The sequence below is a fragment of the Xylocopa sonorina genome, unplaced genomic scaffold, assembly GCF_050948175.1.
Source record: "Xylocopa sonorina isolate GNS202 unplaced genomic scaffold, iyXylSono1_principal scaffold0203, whole genome shotgun sequence".
Classification (NCBI taxonomy): Eukaryota; Metazoa; Arthropoda; class Insecta; order Hymenoptera; family Apidae; genus Xylocopa; species Xylocopa sonorina.
The window spans coordinates 512,082-531,398 of record NW_027490274.1 but is presented as its reverse complement, the minus strand read 5'-3'; positions in this window follow the sequence as shown (position 1 = coordinate 531,398).

The following is a 19,317-nucleotide window of genomic DNA, read 5'->3' as shown; positions in this document are numbered from 1 at the left end:
ACTACTGTCAATATACAAATTTTAACTATTTGTTGAAATCTTTTTGTCAAACAATCGTCAATACACGTGGTTTAATACTAGGTTGGAATTTTTTTCTCGAAACCATCGCCTCTATACGAATTTTAACTCTCGATGGGAATTTTTTGGCAAACTACCGTCAATGTACGAATTTTAACTCTCGGTGGGCACTTTTTTCTTCAAACTACTGTCAATATTCAAATTTTAAGTCTTGATTGAATTCTTTTTGTCAAACAATCGTCATTATACGAACTTTAACTCTGGGTTGGAATTTTTTTCTTCAAACTATTGTCTATATACGAATTTTAACTCTCCATGGGAATTTTTTGATCAAACTACCGTCAATGTACGAATTTTAACTCTCGGTGGGCACTTTCTTCTGCGAACTACTGTCAATATTCAAATTTTAAGTCTTGATTGAAATCTTTTTGTCAAACAATCGTCATTATACGAACTTTAACTCTAGGTTGGAATTATTTTCTTCAAACTATCGTCTATATACGAAATTTATATCTTGTTGGGAATTCTTAGTCAAACTATCGTCTATATACGAATTTTAACTCTCCATGGGAATTTTTTGATCAAACTACCGTCAATGTCAGAATTTTAACTCTCGGTGGGCACTTTTTTCTGCAAACTACTGTCAATATTCAAATTTTAAGTCTTGATTGAAATCTTTTTGTCAAACAATCGTCATTATACGAACTTTAACTCTAGGTTGGAATTTTTTTCTTCAAACTATCGTCTATATACGAATTTTAACTCTCCATGGGAATTTTTTGATCAAACTACCGTCAATGTACGAATTTTAACTCTCGGTGGGCACTTTCTTCTGCGAACTACTGTCAATATTCAAATTTTAAGTCTTGATTGAAATCTTTTTGTCAAACAATCGTCATTATACGAACTTTAACTCTAGGTTGGAATTATTTTCTTCAAACTATCGTCTATATACGAAATTTATATCTTGTTGGGAATTCTTAGTCAAACTATCGTCTATATACGAATTTTAACTCTCCATGGGAATTTTTTGATCAAACTACCGTCAATGTCAGAATTTTAACTCTCGGTGGGAATTTTTTTCTTCAGACTACTGTCAATATACAAATTTTAACTATTTGTTGAAATCTTTTTGTCAAACAATCGTCAATACACGTGGTTTAATACTAGGTTGGAATTTTTTTCTCGAAACCATCGCCTCTATACGAATTTTAACTCTCGATGGGAATTTTTTGGCAAACTACCGTCAATGTACGAATTTTAACTCTCGGTGGGCACTTTTTTCTTCAAACTACTGTCAATATTCAAATTTTAAGTCTTGATTGAATTCTTTTTGTCAAACAATCGTCATTATACGAACTTTAACTCTGGGTTGGAATTTTTTTCTTCAAACTATTGTCTATATACGAATTTTAACTCTCCATGGGAATTTTTTGATCAAACTACCGTCAATGTACGAATTTTAACTCTCGGTGGGCACTTTCTTCTGCGAACTACTGTCAATATTCAAATTTTAAGTCTTGATTGAAATCTTTTTGTCAAACAATCGTCATTATACGAACTTTAACTCTAGGTTGGAATTATTTTCTTCAAACTATCGTCTATATACGAAATTTATATCTTGTTGGGAATTCTTAGTCAAACTATCGTCTATATACGAATTTTAACTCTCCATGGGAATTTTTTGATCAAACTACCGTCAATGTCAGAATTTTAACTCTCGGTGGGCACTTTTTTCTGCAAACTACTGTCAATATTCAAATTTTAAGTCTTGATTGAAATCTTTTTGTCAAACAATCGTCATTATACGAACTTTAACTCTAGGTTGGAATTTTTTTCTTCAAACTATCGTCTATATACGAATTTTAACTCTCCATGGGAATTTTTTGATCAAACTACCGTCAATGTACGAATTTTAACTCCCGGTGGGCACTTTCTTCTGCAAACTACTGTCAATATTCAAATTTTAAGTCTTGATTGAAATCCTTTGGTCAAACAATCGTCATTATACGAATTATAACTCTAGGTTGGAATTATTTTCTCCAAACTACGGTCTATATACGAATTTTAACTCTCCATGGGAATTTTTTGATCAAACTATCGTCAATGTACGAATTTTAACTCTCGGTGGGAATTTTTTTCTTCAGACTACTGTCAATATACAAATTTTAACTATTTGTTGAAATCTTTTTGTCAAACAATCGTCAATACACGTGGTTTAATACTAGGTTGGAATTTTTTTCTCGAAACCATCGCCTCTATACGAACTTTAACTCTCCATGGGAATTTTTTGGCAAACTACCGTCAATGTACGAATTTTAACTCTCGGTGAGCACTTTTTTCTTCAAACTACTGTCAATATTCAAATTTTAAGTCTTGATTGAAATCCTTTGGTCAAACAATCGTCATTATACGAATTATAACTCTAGGTTGGAATTATTTTCTCCAAACTACGGTCTATATACGAATTTTAACTCTCCATGGGAATTTTTTGATCAAACTATCGTCAATGTACGAATTTTAACTCTCGGTGGGAATTTTTTTCTTCAGACTACTGTCAATATACAAATTTTAACTATTTGTTGAAATCTTTTTGTCAAACAATCGTCAATACACGTGGTTTAATACTAGGTTGGAATTTTTTTCTCGAAACCATCGCCTCTATACGAATTTTAACTCTCGATGGGAATTTTTTGGCAAACTACCGTCAATGTACGAATTTTAACTCTCGGTGGGCACTTTTTTCTTCAAACTACTGTCAATATTCAAATTTTAAGTCTTGATTGAAATCTTTTTGTCAAACAATCGTCATTATACGAACTTTAACTCTAGGTTGGAATTTTTTTCTTCAAACTATCGTCTATATACGAATTTTAACTCTCCATGGGAATTTTTTGATCAAACTACCGTCAATGTACGAATTTTAACTCCCGGTGGGCACTTTCTTCTGCAAACTACTGTCAATATTCAAATTTTAAGTCTCGATTGAAATCTTTTTGTCAAACAATCGTCATTATACGAACTTTAACTCTAGGTTGGAATTTTTTTCTTCAAACTATCCTCTATATACGAAATTTATCTCTTGTTGGGAATTCTTAGTCAAACTATCGTAAATGTACGAATTTTAACTCTCGGTGGGAATTTTTTTCTTCAGACTACTATCAATGTACAAATTTTAACTATTTGTTGAAATCTTTTTGTCAAACAATCGACAATACACGTGGTTTAATACTAAGTTGGAATTTTTTTCTCGAAACCATCGCCTATATACGAATTTTAACTCTCCATGGGAATTTTTTGATCAAACTACCGTCAATGTACGAATTTTAACTCTCGGTGGGCACTTTCTTCTGCGAACTACTGTCAATATTCAAATTTTAAGTCTTGATTGAAATCTTTTTGTCAAACAATCGTCATTATACGAACTTTAACTCTAGGTTGGAATTATTTTCTTCAAACTATCGTCTATATACGAAATTTATATCTTGTTGGGAATTCTTAGTCAAACTATCGTCTATATACGAATTTTAAATCTCCATGGGAATTTTTTGATCAAACTACCGTCAATGTCAGAATTTTAACTCTCGGTGGGCACTTTTTTCTGCAAACTACTGTCAATATTCAAATTTTAAGTCTTGATTGAAATCTTTTTGTCAAACAATCGTCATTATACGAACTTTAACTCTAGGTTGGAATTATTTTCTTCAAACTATCGTCTATATACGAATTTTAACTCTCCATGGGAATTTTTTGATCAAACTACCGTCAATGTACGAATTTTAACTCTCGGTGGGCACTTTCTTCTGCAAACTACTGTCAATATTCAAATTGTAAGTCTCGATTGAAATCTTTTTGTCAAACAATCGTCATTATACGAACTTTAACTCTAGGTTGGAATTTTTTTCTTCAAACTATCGTCTATATACGAAATTTATCTCTTGTTGGGAATTCTTAGTCAAACTATCGTAAATGTACGAATTTTAACTCTCGGTGGGAATTTTTTTCTTCAGACTACTATCAATGTACAAATTTTAACTATTTGTTGAAATCTTTTTGTCAAACAATCGACAATACACGTGGTTTAATACTAAGTTGGAATTTTTTTCTCGAAACCATCGCCTATATACGAATTTTAACTCTCCATGGGAATTTTTTGGCAAACTACCGTCAATGTACGAATTTTAACTCTCGGTGAGCACTTTTTTCTTCAAACTACTGTCAATATTCAAATTTTAAGTCTTGATTGAAATCCTTTGGTCAAACAATCGTCATTATACGAACTTTAACTCTAGGTTGGAATTTTTTTCTTCAAACTATCGGCTATATACGAAATTTATCACTTGTTGGTAATTCTTAGTCAAACTATCGTAAATGTACGAATTTTAACTCTCGGTGGGAATTTTTTTCTTCAGACTACTGTCAATATACAAATTTTAACTATTTGTTGAAATCTTTTTGTCAAACAATCGTCAATACACGTGGTTTAATACTAGGTTGGAATTTTTTTCTCGAAACCATCGCCTCTATACGAATTTGAACCCTCGATGGGAATTTTTTGGCAAACTACCGTCAATGTACGAATTTTAACTCTCGGTGGGCACTTTCTTCTGCAAACTACTGTCAATATTCAAATTTTAAGTCTCGATTGAAATCTTTTTGTCAAACAATCGTCATTATACGTACTTTAACTCTAGGTTGGAATTTTTTTCTTCAAACTATCGTCTATATACGAAATTTATCTCTTGTTGGGAATTCTTAGTCAAACTATCGTAAATGTACGAATTTTAACTCTCGGTGGGAATTTTTTTCTTCAGACTACTATCAATGTACAAATTTTAACTATTTGTTGAAATCTTTTTGTCAAACAATCGACAATGCACGTGGTTTAATACTAAGTTGGAATTTTTTTCTCGAAACCATCGCCTATATACGAATTTTAACTCTCCATGGGAATTTTTTGGCAAACTACCGTCAATGTACGAATTTTAACTCTCGGTGAACACTTTTTTCTTCAAACTACTGTCAATATTCAAATTTTAAGTCTTGATTGAAATCCTTTGGTCAAACAATCGTCATTATACGAATTATAACTCTAGGTTGGAATTATTTTCTCCAAACTACGGTCTATATACGAATTTTAACTCTCCATGGGAATTTTTTGATCAAACTATCGTCAATGTACGAATTTTAACTCTCGGTGGGAATTTTTTTCTTCAGACTACTGTCAATATACAAATTTTAACTATTTGTTGAAATCTTTTTGTCAAACAATCGTCAATACACGTGGTTTAATACTAGGTTGGAATTTTTTTCTCGAAACCATCGCCTCTATACGAATTTTAACTCTCGATGGGAATTTTTTGGCAAACTACCGTCAATGTACGAATTTTAACTCTCGGTGAGCACTTTTTTCTTCAAACTACTGTCAATATTCAAATTTTAAGTCTTGATTGAAATCTTTTTGTCAAACAATCGTCATTATACGAACTTTAACTCTAGGTTGGAATTATTTTCTTCAAACTATCGTCTATATACGAAATTTATATCTTGTTGGGAATTCTTAGTCAAACTATCGTCTATATACGAATTTTAACTCTCCATGGGAACTTTTTGATCAAACTACCGTCAATGTCAGAATTTTAACTCTCGGTGGGCACTTTTTTCTGCAAACTACTGTCAATATTCAAATTTTAAGTCTTGATTGAAATCTTTTTGTCAAACAATCGTCATTATACGAACTTTAACTCTAGGTTGGAATTTTTTTCTTCAAACTATCGTCTATATACGAATTTTAACTCTCCATGGGAATTTTTTGATCAAACTACCGTCAATGTACGAATTTTAACTCTCGGTGGGCACTTTCTTCTGCAAACTACTGTCAATATTCAAATTTTATGTCTCGATTGAAATCTTTTTGTCAAACAATCGTCATTATACGAACTTTAACTCTAGGTTGGAATTTTTTTCTTCAAACTATCGTCTATATACGAAATTTATCTCTTGTTGGGAATTCTTAGTCAAACTATCGTAAATGTACGAATTTTAACTCTCGGTGGGAATTTTTTTCTTCAGACTACTATCAATGTACAAATTTTAACTATTTGTTGAAATCTTTTTGTCAAACAATCGACAATGCACGTGGTTGAATACTAAGTTGGAATTTTTTTCTCGAAACCATCGCCTCTATACGAAATTTAACTCTCGATGGGAATTTTTTGGCAAACTACCGTCAATGTACGAATTTTAACTCTCGGTGGGCACTTTTTTCTTCAAACTACTGTCAATATTCAAATTTTAAGTCTTGATTGAATACTTTTTGTCAAACAATCGTCATTATACGAACTTTAACTCTGGGTTGGAATTTTTTTCTTCAAACTATTGTCTATATACGAATTTTAACTCTCCATGGGAATTTTTTGATCAAACTACCGTCAATGTACGAATTTTAACTCTCGGTGGGCACTTTCTTCTGCGAACTACTGTCAATATTCAAATTTTAAGTCTTGATTGAAATCTTTTTGTCAAACAATCGTCATTATACGAACTTTAACTCTAGGTTGGAATTATTTTCTTCAAACTATCGTCTATATACGAAATTTATATCTTGTTGGGAATTCTTAGTCAAACTATCGTCTATATACGTATTTTAACTCTCCATGGGAATTTTTTGGCAAACTACCGTCAATGTACGAATTTTAACTCTCGGTGAGCACTTTTTTCTTCAGACTACTATCAATGTACAAATTTTAACTATTTGTTGAAATCTTTTTGTCAAACAATCGACAATAAACGTGGTTTAATACTAAGTTGGAATTTTTTTCTCGAAACCATCGCCTATATACGAATTTTAACTCTCCATGGGAATTTTTTGGCAAACTACCGTCAATGTACGAATTTTAACTCTCGGTGAGCACTTTTTTCTTCAAACTACTGTCAATATTCAAATTTTAAGTCTTGATTGAAATCCTTTGGTCAAACAATCGTCATTATACGAACTTTAACTCTAGGTTGGAATTTTTTTCTTCAAACTATCGGCTATATACGAAATTTATCACTTGTTGGTAATTCTTAGTCAAACTATCGTAAATGTACGAATTTTAACTCTCGGTGGGAATTTTTTTCTTCAGACTACTGTCAATATACAAATTTTAACTATTTGTTGAAATCTTTTTGTCAAACAATCGTCAATACACGTGGTTTAATACTAGGTTGGAATTTTTTTCTCGAAACCATCGCCTCTATACGAATTTGAACCCTCGATGGGAATTTTTTGGCAAACTACCGTCAATGTACGAATTTTAACTCTCGGTGGGCACTTTCTTCTGCAAACTACTGTCAATATTCAAATTTTAAGTCTCGATTGAAATCTTTTTGTCAAACAATCGTCATTATACGAACTTTAACTCTAGGTTGGAATTTTTTTCTTCAAACTATCGTCTATATACGAAATTTATCTCTTGTTGGGAATTCTTAGTCAAACTATCGTAAATGTACGAATTTTAACTCTCGGTGGGAATTTTTTTCTTCAGACTACTATCAATGTACAAATTTTAACTATTTGTTGAAATCTTTTTGTCAAACAATCGACAATGCACGTGGTTTAATACTAAGTTGGAATTTTTTTCTCGAAACCATCGCCTATATACGAATTTTAACTCTCCATGGGAATTTTTTGGCAAACTACCGTCAATGTACGAATTTTAACTCTCGGTGAACACTTTTTTCTTCAAACTACTGTCAATATTCAAATTTTAAGTCTTGATTGAAATCCTTTGGTCAAACAATCGTCATTATACGAATTATAACTCTAGGTTGGAATTATTTTCTCCAAACTACGGTCTATATACGAATTTTAACTCTCCATGGGAATTTTTTGATCAAACTATCGTCAATGTACGAATTTTAACTCTCGGTGGGAATTTTTTTCTTCAGACTACTGTCAATATACAAATTTTAACTATTTGTTGAAATCTTTTTGTCAAACAATCGTCAATACACGTGGTTTAATACTAGGTTGGAATTTTTTTCTCGAAACCATCGCCTCTATACGAATTTTAACTCTCGATGGGAATTTTTTGGCAAACTACCGTCAATGTACGAATTTTAACTCTCGGTGAGCACTTTTTTCTTCAAACTACTGTCAATATTCAAATTTTAAGTCTTGATTGAAATCTTTTTGTCAAACAATCGTCATTATACGAACTTTAACTCTAGGTTGGAATTATTTTCTTCAAACTATCGTCTATATACGAAATTTATATCTTGTTGGGAATTCTTAGTCAAACTATCGTCTATATACGAATTTTAACTCTCCATGGGAACTTTTTGATCAAACTACCGTCAATGTCAGAATTTTAACTCTCGGTGGGCACTTTTTTCTGCAAACTACTGTCAATATTCAAATTTTAAGTCTTGATTGAAATCTTTTTGTCAAACAATCGTCATTATACGAACTTTAACTCTAGGTTGGAATTTTTTTCTTCAAACTATCGTCTATATACGAATTTTAACTCTCCATGGGAATTTTTTGATCAAACTACCGTCAATGTACGAATTTTAACTCTCGGTGGGCACTTTCTTCTGCAAACTACTGTCAATATTCAAATTTTAAGTCTCGATTGAAATCTTTTTGTCAAACAATCGTCATTATACGAACTTTAACTCTAGGTTGGAATTTTTTTCTTCAAACTATCGTCTATATACGAAATTTATCTCTTGTTGGGAATTCTTAGTCAAACTATCGTAAATGTACGAATTTTAACTCTCGGTGGGAATTTTTTTCTTCAGACTACTATCAATGTACAAATTTTAACTATTTGTTGAAATCTTTTTGTCAAACAATCGACAATGCACGTGGTTGAATACTAAGTTGGAATTTTTTTCTCGAAACCATCGCCTATATACGAATTTTAACTCTCCATGGGAATTTTTTGGCAAACTACCGTCAATGTACGAATTTTAACTCTCGGTGAGCACTTTTTTCTTCAAACTACTGTCAATATTCAAATTTTAAGTCTTGATTGAAATCCTTTGGTCAAACAATCGTCATTATACGAATTATAACTCTAGGTTGGAATTATTTTCTCCAAACTACGGTCTATATACGAATTTTAACTCTCCATGGGAATTTTTTGATCAAACTATCGTCAATGTACGAATTTTAACTCTCGGTGGGAATTTTTTTCTTCAGACTACTGTCAATATACAAATTTTAACTATTTGTTGAAATCTTTTTGTCAAACAATCGTCAATACACGTGGTTTAATACTAGGTTGGAATTTTTTTCTCGAAACCATCGCCTCTATACGAATTTTAACTCTCGATGGGAATTTTTTGGCAAACTACCGTCAATGTACGAATTTTAACTCTCGGTGAGCACTTTTTTCTTCAAACTACTGTCAATATTCAAATTTTAAGTCTTGATTGAAATCTTTTTGTCAAACAATCGTCATTATACGAACTTTAACTCTAGGTTGGAATTATTTTCTTCAAACTATCGTCTATATACGAAATTTATATCTTGTTGGGAATTCTTAGTCAAACTATCGTCTATATACGAATTTTAACTCTCCATGGGAACTTTTTGATCAAACTACCGTCAATGTCAGAATTTTAACTCTCGGTGGGCACTTTTTTCTGCAAACTACTGTCAATATTCAAATTTTAAGTCTTGATTGAAATCTTTTTGTCAAACAATCGTCATTATACGAACTTTAACTCTAGGTTGGAATTTTTTTCTTCAAACTATCGTCTATATACGAATTTTAACTCTCCATGGGAATTTTTTGATCAAACTACCGTCAATGTACGAATTTTAACTCTCGGTGGGCACTTTCTTCTGCAAACTACTGTCAATATTCAAATTTTATGTCTCGATTGAAATCTTTTTGTCAAACAATCGTCATTATACGAACTTTAACTCTAGGTTGGAATTTTTTTCTTCAAACTATCGTCTATATACGAAATTTATCTCTTGTTGGGAATTCTTAGTCAAACTATCGTAAATGTACGAATTTTAACTCTCGGTGGGAATTTTTTTCTTCAGACTACTATCAATGTACAAATTTTAACTATTTGTTGAAATCTTTTTGTCAAACAATCGACAATGCACGTGGTTGAATACTAAGTTGGAATTTTTTTCTCGAAACCATCGCCTCTATACGAAATTTAACTCTCGATGGGAATTTTTTGGCAAACTACCGTCAATGTACGAATTTTAACTCTCGGTGGGCACTTTTTTCTTCAAACTACTGTCAATATTCAAATTTTAAGTCTTGATTGAATACTTTTTGTCAAACAATCGTCATTATACGAACTTTAACTCTGGGTTGGAATTTTTTTCTTCAAACTATTGTCTATATACGAATTTTAACTCTCCATGGGAATTTTTTGATCAAACTACCGTCAATGTACGAATTTTAACTCTCGGTGGGCACTTTCTTCTGCGAACTACTGTCAATATTCAAATTTTAAGTCTTGATTGAAATCTTTTTGTCAAACAATCGTCATTATACGAACTTTAACTCTAGGTTGGAATTATTTTCTTCAAACTATCGTCTATATACGAAATTTATATCTTGTTGGGAATTCTTAGTCAAACTATCGTCTATATACGTATTTTAACTCTCCATGGGAATTTTTTGGCAAACTACCGTCAATGTACGAATTTTAACTCTCGGTGAGCACTTTTTTCTTCAGACTACTATCAATGTACAAATTTTAACTATTTGTTGAAATCTTTTTGTCAAACAATCGACAATAAACGTGGTTTAATACTAAGTTGGAATTTTTTTCTCGAAACCATCGCCTATATACGAATTTTAACTCTCCATGGGAATTTTTTGGCAAACTACCGTCAATGTACGAATTTTAACTCTCGGTGAGCACTTTTTTCTTCAAACTACTGTCAATATTCAAATTTTAAGTCTTGATTGAAATCCTTTGGTCAAACAATCGTCATTATACGAACTTTAACTCTAGGTTGGAATTTTTTTCTTCAAACTATCGGCTATATACGAAATTTATCACTTGTTGGTAATTCTTAGTCAAACTATCGTAAATGTACGAATTTTAACTCTCGGTGGGAATTTTTTTCTTCAGACTACTGTCAATATACAAATTTTAACTATTTGTTGAAATCTTTTTGTCAAACAATCGTCAATACACGTGGTTTAATACTAGGTTGGAATTTTTTTCTCGAAACCATCGCCTCTATACGAATTTGAACCCTCGATGGGAATTTTTTGGCAAACTACCGTCAATGTACGAATTTTAACTCTCGGTGGGCACTTTCTTCTGCAAACTACTGTCAATATTCAAATTTTAAGTCTCGATTGAAATCTTTTTGTCAAACAATCGTCATTATACGAACTTTAACTCTAGGTTGGAATTTTTTTCTTCAAACTATCGTCTATATACGAAATTTATCTCTTGTTGGGAATTCTTAGTCAAACTATCGTAAATGTACGAATTTTAACTCTCGGTGGGAATTTTTTTCTTCAGACTACTATCAATGTACAAATTTTAACTATTTGTTGAAATCTTTTTGTCAAACAATCGACAATGCACGTGGTTTAATACTAAGTTGGAATTTTTTTCTCGAAACCATCGCCTATATACGAATTTTAACTCTCCATGGGAATTTTTTGGCAAACTACCGTCAATGTACGAATTTTAACTCTCGGTGAACACTTTTTTCTTCAAACTACTGTCAATATTCAAATTTTAAGTCTTGATTGAAATCCTTTGGTCAAACAATCGTCATTATACGAATTATAACTCTAGGTTGGAATTATTTTCTCCAAACTACGGTCTATATACGAATTTTAACTCTCCATGGGAATTTTTTGATCAAACTATCGTCAATGTACGAATTTTAACTCTCGGTGGGAATTTTTTTCTTCAGACTACTGTCAATATACAAATTTTAACTATTTGTTGAAATCTTTTTGTCAAACAATCGTCAATACACGTGGTTTAATACTAGGTTGGAATTTTTTTCTCGAAACCATCGCCTCTATACGAATTTTAACTCTCGATGGGAATTTTTTGGCAAACTACCGTCAATGTACGAATTTTAACTCTCGGTGAGCACTTTTTTCTTCAAACTACTGTCAATATTCAAATTTTAAGTCTTGATTGAAATCTTTTTGTCAAACAATCGTCATTATACGAACTTTAACTCTAGGTTGGAATTATTTTCTTCAAACTATCGTCTATATACGAAATTTATATCTTGTTGGGAATTCTTAGTCAAACTATCGTCTATATACGAATTTTAACTCTCCATGGGAACTTTTTGATCAAACTACCGTCAATGTCAGAATTTTAACTCTCGGTGGGCACTTTTTTCTGCAAACTACTGTCAATATTCAAATTTTAAGTCTTGATTGAAATCTTTTTGTCAAACAATCGTCATTATACGAACTTTAACTCTAGGTTGGAATTTTTTTCTTCAAACTATCGTCTATATACGAATTTTAACTCTCCATGGGAATTTTTTGATCAAACTACCGTCAATGTACGAATTTTAACTCTCGGTGGGCACTTTCTTCTGCAAACTACTGTCAATATTCAAATTTTAAGTCTCGATTGAAATCTTTTTGTCAAACAATCGTCATTATACGAACTTTAACTCTAGGTTGGAATTTTTTTCTTCAAACTATCGTCTATATACGAAATTTATCTCTTGTTGGGAATTCTTAGTCAAACTATCGTAAATGTACGAATTTTAACTCTCGGTGGGAATTTTTTTCTTCAGACTACTATCAATGTACAAATTTTAACTATTTGTTGAAATCTTTTTGTCAAACAATCGACAATGCACGTGGTTGAATACTAAGTTGGAATTTTTTTCTCGAAACCATCGCCTATATACGAATTTTAACTCTCCATGGGAATTTTTTGGCAAACTACCGTCAATGTACGAATTTTAACTCTCGGTGAGCACTTTTTTCTTCAAACTACTGTCAATATTCAAATTTTAAGTCTTGATTGAAATCCTTTGGTCAAACAATCGTCATTATACGAATTATAACTCTAGGTTGGAATTATTTTCTCCAAACTACGGTCTATATACGAATTTTAACTCTCCATGGGAATTTTTTGATCAAACTATCGTCAATGTACGAATTTTAACTCTCGGTGGGAATTTTTTTCTTCAGACTACTGTCAATATACAAATTTTAACTATTTGTTGAAATCTTTTTGTCAAACAATCGTCAATACACGTGGTTTAATACTAGGTTGGAATTTTTTTCTCGAAACCATCGCCTCTATACGAATTTTAACTCTCGATGGGAATTTTTTGGCAAACTACCGTCAATGTACGAATTTTAACTCTCGGTGAGCACTTTTTTCTTCAAACTACTGTCAATATTCAAATTTTAAGTCTTGATTGAATTCTTTTTGTCAAACAATCGTCATTATACGAACTTTAACTCTGGGTTGGAATTTTTTTCTTCAAACTATTGTCTATATACGAATTTTAACTCTCCATGGGAATTTTTTGATCAAACTACCGTCAATGTACGAATTTTAACTCTCGGTGGGCACTTTCTTCTGCGAACTACTGTCAATATTCAAATTTTAAGTCTTGATTGAAATCTTTTTGTCAAACAATCGTCATTATACGAACTTTAACTCTAGGTTGGAATTATTTTCTTCAAACTATCGTCTATATACGAAATTTATATCTTGTTGGGAATTCTTAGTCAAACTATCGTCTATATACGAATTTTAACTCTCCATGGGAATTTTTTGATCAAACTACCGTCAATGTCAGAATTTTAACTCTCGGTGGGCACTTTTTTCTGCAAACTACTGTCAATATTCAAATTTTAAGTCTTGATTGAAATCTTTTTGTCAAACAATCGTCATTATACGAACTTTAACTCTAGGTTGGAATTTTTTTCTTCAAACTATCGTCTATATACGAATTTTAACTCTCCATGGGAATTTTTTGATCAAACTACCGTCAATGTACGAATTTTAACTCTCGGTGGGCACTTTCTTCTGCAAACTACTGTCAATATTCAAATTTTAAGTCTCGATTGAAATCTTTTTGTCAAACAATCGTCATTATACGAACTTTAACTCTAGGTTGGAATTTTTTTCTTCAAACTATCGTCTATATACGAAATTTATCTCTTGTTGGGAATTCTTAGTCAAACTATCATAAATGTACGAATTTTAACTCTCGGTGGGAATTTTTTTCTTCAGACTACTATCAATGTACAAATTTTAACTATTTGTTGAAATCTTTTTGTCAAACAATCGACAATGCACGTGGTTGAATACTAAGTTGGAATTTTTTTCTCGAAACCATCGCCTATATACGAATTTTAACTCTCCATGGGAATTTTTTGGCAAACTACCGTCAATGTACGAATTTTAACTCTCGGTGAGCACTTTTTTCTTCAAACTACTGTCAATATTCAAATTTTAAGTCTTGATTGAAATCCTTTGGTCAAACAATCGTCATTATACGAATTATAACTCTAGGTTGGAATTATTTTCTCCAAACTACGGTCTATATACGAATTTTAACTCTCCATGGGAATTTTTTGATCAAACTATCGTCAATGTACGAATTTTAACTCTCGGTGGGAATTTTTTTCTTCAGACTACTGTCAATATACAAATTTTAACTATTTGTTGAAATCTTTTTGTCAAACAATCGTCAATACACGTGGTTTAATACTAGGTTGGAATTTTTTTCTCGAAACCATCGCCTCTATACGAATTTTAACTCTCGATGGGAATTTTTTGGCAAACTACCGTCAATGTACGAATTTTAACTCTCGGTGGGCACTTTTTTCTTCAAACTACTGTCAATATTCAAATTTTAAGTCTTGATTGAATTCTTTTTGTCAAACAATCGTCATTATACGAACTTTAACTCTGGGTTGGAATTTTTTTCTTCAAACTATTGTCTATATACGAATTTTAACTCTCCATGGGAATTTTTTGATCAAACTACCGTCAATGTACGAATTTTAACTCTCGGTGGGCACTTTCTTCTGCGAACTACTGTCAATATTCAAATTTTAAGTCTTGATTGAAATCTTTTTGTCAAACAATCGTCATTATACGAACTTTAACTCTAGGTTGGAATTATTTTCTTCAAACTATCGTCTATATACGAAATTTATATCTTGTTGGGAATTCTTAGTCAAACTATCGTCTATATACGAATTTTAACTCTCCATGGGAATTTTTTGATCAAACTACCGTCAATGTCAGAATTTTAACTCTCGGTGGGCACTTTTTTCTGCAAACTACTGTCAATATTCAAATTTTGAGTCTTGATTGAAATCTTTTTGTCAAACAATCGTCATTATACGAACTTTAACTCTAGGTTGGAATTTTTTTCTTCAAACTATCGTCTATATACGAATTTTAACTCTCCATGGGAATTTTTTGATCAAACTACCGTCAATGTACGAATTTTAACTCTCGGTGGGCACTTTCTTCTGCAAACTACTGTCAATATTCAAATTTTAAGTCTCGATTGAAATCTTTTTGTCAAACAATCGTCATTATACGAACTTTAACTCTAGGTTGGAATTTTTTTCTTCAAACTATCGTCTATATACGAAATTTATCTCTTGTTGGGAATTCTTAGTCAAACTATCGTAAATGTACGAATTTTAACTCTCGGTGGGAATTTTTTTCTTCAGACTACTATCAATGTACAAATTTTAACTATTTGTTGAAATCTTTTTGTCAAACAATCGACAATGCACGTGGTTGAATACTAAGTTGGAATTTTTTTCTCGAAACCATCGCCTCTATACGAATTTTAACTCTCGATGGGAATTTTTTGGCAAACTACCGTCAATGTACGAATTTTAACTCTCGGTGGGCACTTTTTTCTTCAAACTACTGTCAATATTCAAATTTTAAGTCTTGATTGAATACTTTTTGTCAAACAATCGTCATTATACGAACTTTAACTCTGGGTTGGAATTTTTTTCTTCAAACTATTGTCTATATACGAATTTTAACTCTCCATGGGAATTTTTTGATCAAACTACCGTCAATGTACGAATTTTAACTCTCGGTGGGCACTTTCTTCTGCGAACTACTGTCAATATTCAAATTTTAAGTCTTGATTGAAATCTTTTTGTCAAACAATCGTCATTATACGAACTTTAACTCTAGGTTGGAATTATTTTCTTCAAACTATCGTCTATATACGAAATTTATATCTTGTTGGGAATTCTTAGTCAAACTATCGTCTATATACGTATTTTAACTCTCCATGGGAATTTTTTGGCAAACTACCGTCAATGTACGAATTTTAACTCTCGGTGAGCACTTTTTTCTTCAGACTACTATCAATGTACAAATTTTAACTATTTGTTGAAATCTTTTTGTCAAACAATCGACAATAAACGTGGTTTAATACTAAGTTGGAATTTTTTTCTCGAAACCATCGCCTATATACGAATTTTAACTCTCCATGGGAATTTTTTGGCAAACTACCGTCAATGTACGAATTTTAACTCTCGGTGAGCACTTTTTTCTTCAAACTACTGTCAATATTCAAATTTTAAGTCTTGATTGAAATCCTTTGGTCAAACAATCGTCATTATACGAACTTTAACTCTAGGTTGGAATTTTTTTCTTCAAACTATCGGCTATATACGAAATTTATCACTTGTTGGTAATTCTTAGTCAAACTATCGTAAATGTACGAATTTTAACTCTCGGTGGGAATTTTTTTCTTCAGACTACTGTCAATATACAAATTTTAACTATTTGTTGAAATCTTTTTGTCAAACAATCGTCAATACACGTGGTTTAATACTAGGTTGGAATTTTTTTCTCGAAACCATCGCCTCTATACGAATTTGAACCCTCGATGGGAATTTTTTGGCAAACTACCGTCAATGTACGAATTTTAACTCTCGGTGGGCACTTTCTTCTGCAAACTACTGTCAATATTCAAATTTTAAGTCTCGATTGAAATCTTTTTGTCAAACAATCGTCATTATACGAACTTTAACTCTAGGTTGGAATTTTTTTCTTCAAACTATCGTCTATATACGAAATTTATCTCTTGTTGGGAATTCTTAGTCAAACTATCGTAAATGTACGAATTTTAACTCTCGGTGGGAATTTTTTTCTTCAGACTACTATCAATGTACAAATTTTAACTATTTGTTGAAATCTTTTTGTCAAACAATCGACAATGCACGTGGTTGAATACTAAGTTGGAATTTTTTTCTCGAAACCATCGCCTCTATACGAAATTTAACTCTCGATGGGAATTTTTTGGCAAACTACCGTCAATGTACGAATTTTAACTCTCGGTGGGCACTTTTTTCTTCAAACTACTGTCAATATTCAAATTTTAAGTCTTGATTGAATACTTTTTGTCAAACAATCGTCATTATACGAACTTTAACTCTGGGTTGGAATTTTTTTCTTCAAACTATTGTCTATATACGAATTTTAACTCTCCATGGGAATTTTTTGATCAAACTACCGTCAATGTACGAATTTTAACTCTCGGTGGGCACTTTCTTCTGCGAACTACTGTCAATATTCAAATTTTAAGTCTTGATTGAAATCTTTTTGTCAAACAATCGTCATTATACGAACTTTAACTCTAGGTTGGAATTATTTTCTTCAAACTATCGTCTATATACGAAATTTATATCTTGTTGGGAATTCTTAGTCAAACTATCGTCTATATACGTATTTTAACTCTCCATGGGAATTTTTTGGCAAACTACCGTCAATGTACGAATTTTAACTCTCGGTGAGCACTTTTTTCTTCAGACTACTATCAATGTACAAATTTTAACTATTTGTTGAAATCTTTTTGTCAAACAATCGACAATAAACGTGGTTTAATACTAAGTTGGAATTTTTTTCTCGAAACCATCGCCTATATACGAATTTTAACTCTCCATGGGAATTTTTTGGCAAACTACCGTCAATGTACGAATTTTAACTCTCGGTGAGCACTTTTTTCTTCAAACTACTGTCAATATTCAAATTTTAAGTCTTGATTGAAATCCTTTGGTCAAACAATCGTCATTATACGAACTTTAACTCTAGGTTGGAATTTTTTTCTTCAAACTATCGGCTATATACGAAATTTATCACTTGTTGGTAATTCTTAGTCAAACTATCGTAAATGTACGAATTTTAACTCTCGGTGGGAATTTTTTTCTTCAGACTACTGTCAATATACAAATTTTAACTATTTGTTGAAATCTTTTTGTCAAACAATCGTCAATACACGTGGTTTAATACTAGGTTGGAATTTTTTTCTCGAAACCATCGCCTCTATACGAATTTGAACCCTCGATGGGAATTTTTTGGCAAACTACCGTCAATGTACGAATTTTAACTCTCGGTGGGCACTTTCTTCTGCAAACTACTGTCAATATTCAAATTTTAAGTCTCGATTGAAATCTTTTTGTCAAACAATCGTCATTATACGAACTTTAACTCTAGGTTGGAATTTTTTTCTTCAAACTATCGTCTATATACGAAATTTATCTCTTGTTGGGAATTCTTAGTCAAACTATCGTAAATGTACGAATTTTAACTCTCGGTGGGAATTTTTTTCTTCAGACTACTATCAATGTACAAATTTTAACTATTTGTTGAAATCTTTTTGTCAAACAATCGACAATGCACGTGGTTTAATACTAAGTTGGAATTTTTTTCTCGAAACCATCGCCTATATACGAATTTTAACTCTCCATGGGAATTTTTTGGCAAACTACCGTCAATGTACGAATTTTAACTCTCGGTGAACACTTTTTTCTTCAAACTACTGTCAATATTCAAATTTTAAGTCTTGATTGAAATCCTTTGGTCAAACAATCGTCATTATACGAATTATAACTCTAGGTTGGAATTATTTTCTCCAAACTACGGTCTATATACGAATTTTAACTCTCCATGGGAATTTTTTGATCAAACTATCGTCAATGTACGAATTTTAACTCTCGGTGGGAATTTTTTTCTTCAGACTACTGTCAATATACAAATTTTAACTATTTGTTGAAATCTTTTTGTCAAACAATCGTCAATACACGTGGTTTAATACTAGGTTGGAATTTTTTTCTCGAAACCATCGCCTCTATACGAATTTTAACTCTCGATGGGAATTTTTTGGCAAACTACCGTCAATGTACGAATTTTAACTCTCGGTGAGCACTTTTTTCTTCAAACTACTGTCAATATTCAAATTTTAAGTCTTGATTGAAATCTTTTTGTCAAACAATCGTCATTATACGAACTTTAACTCTAGGTTGGAATTATTTTCTTCAA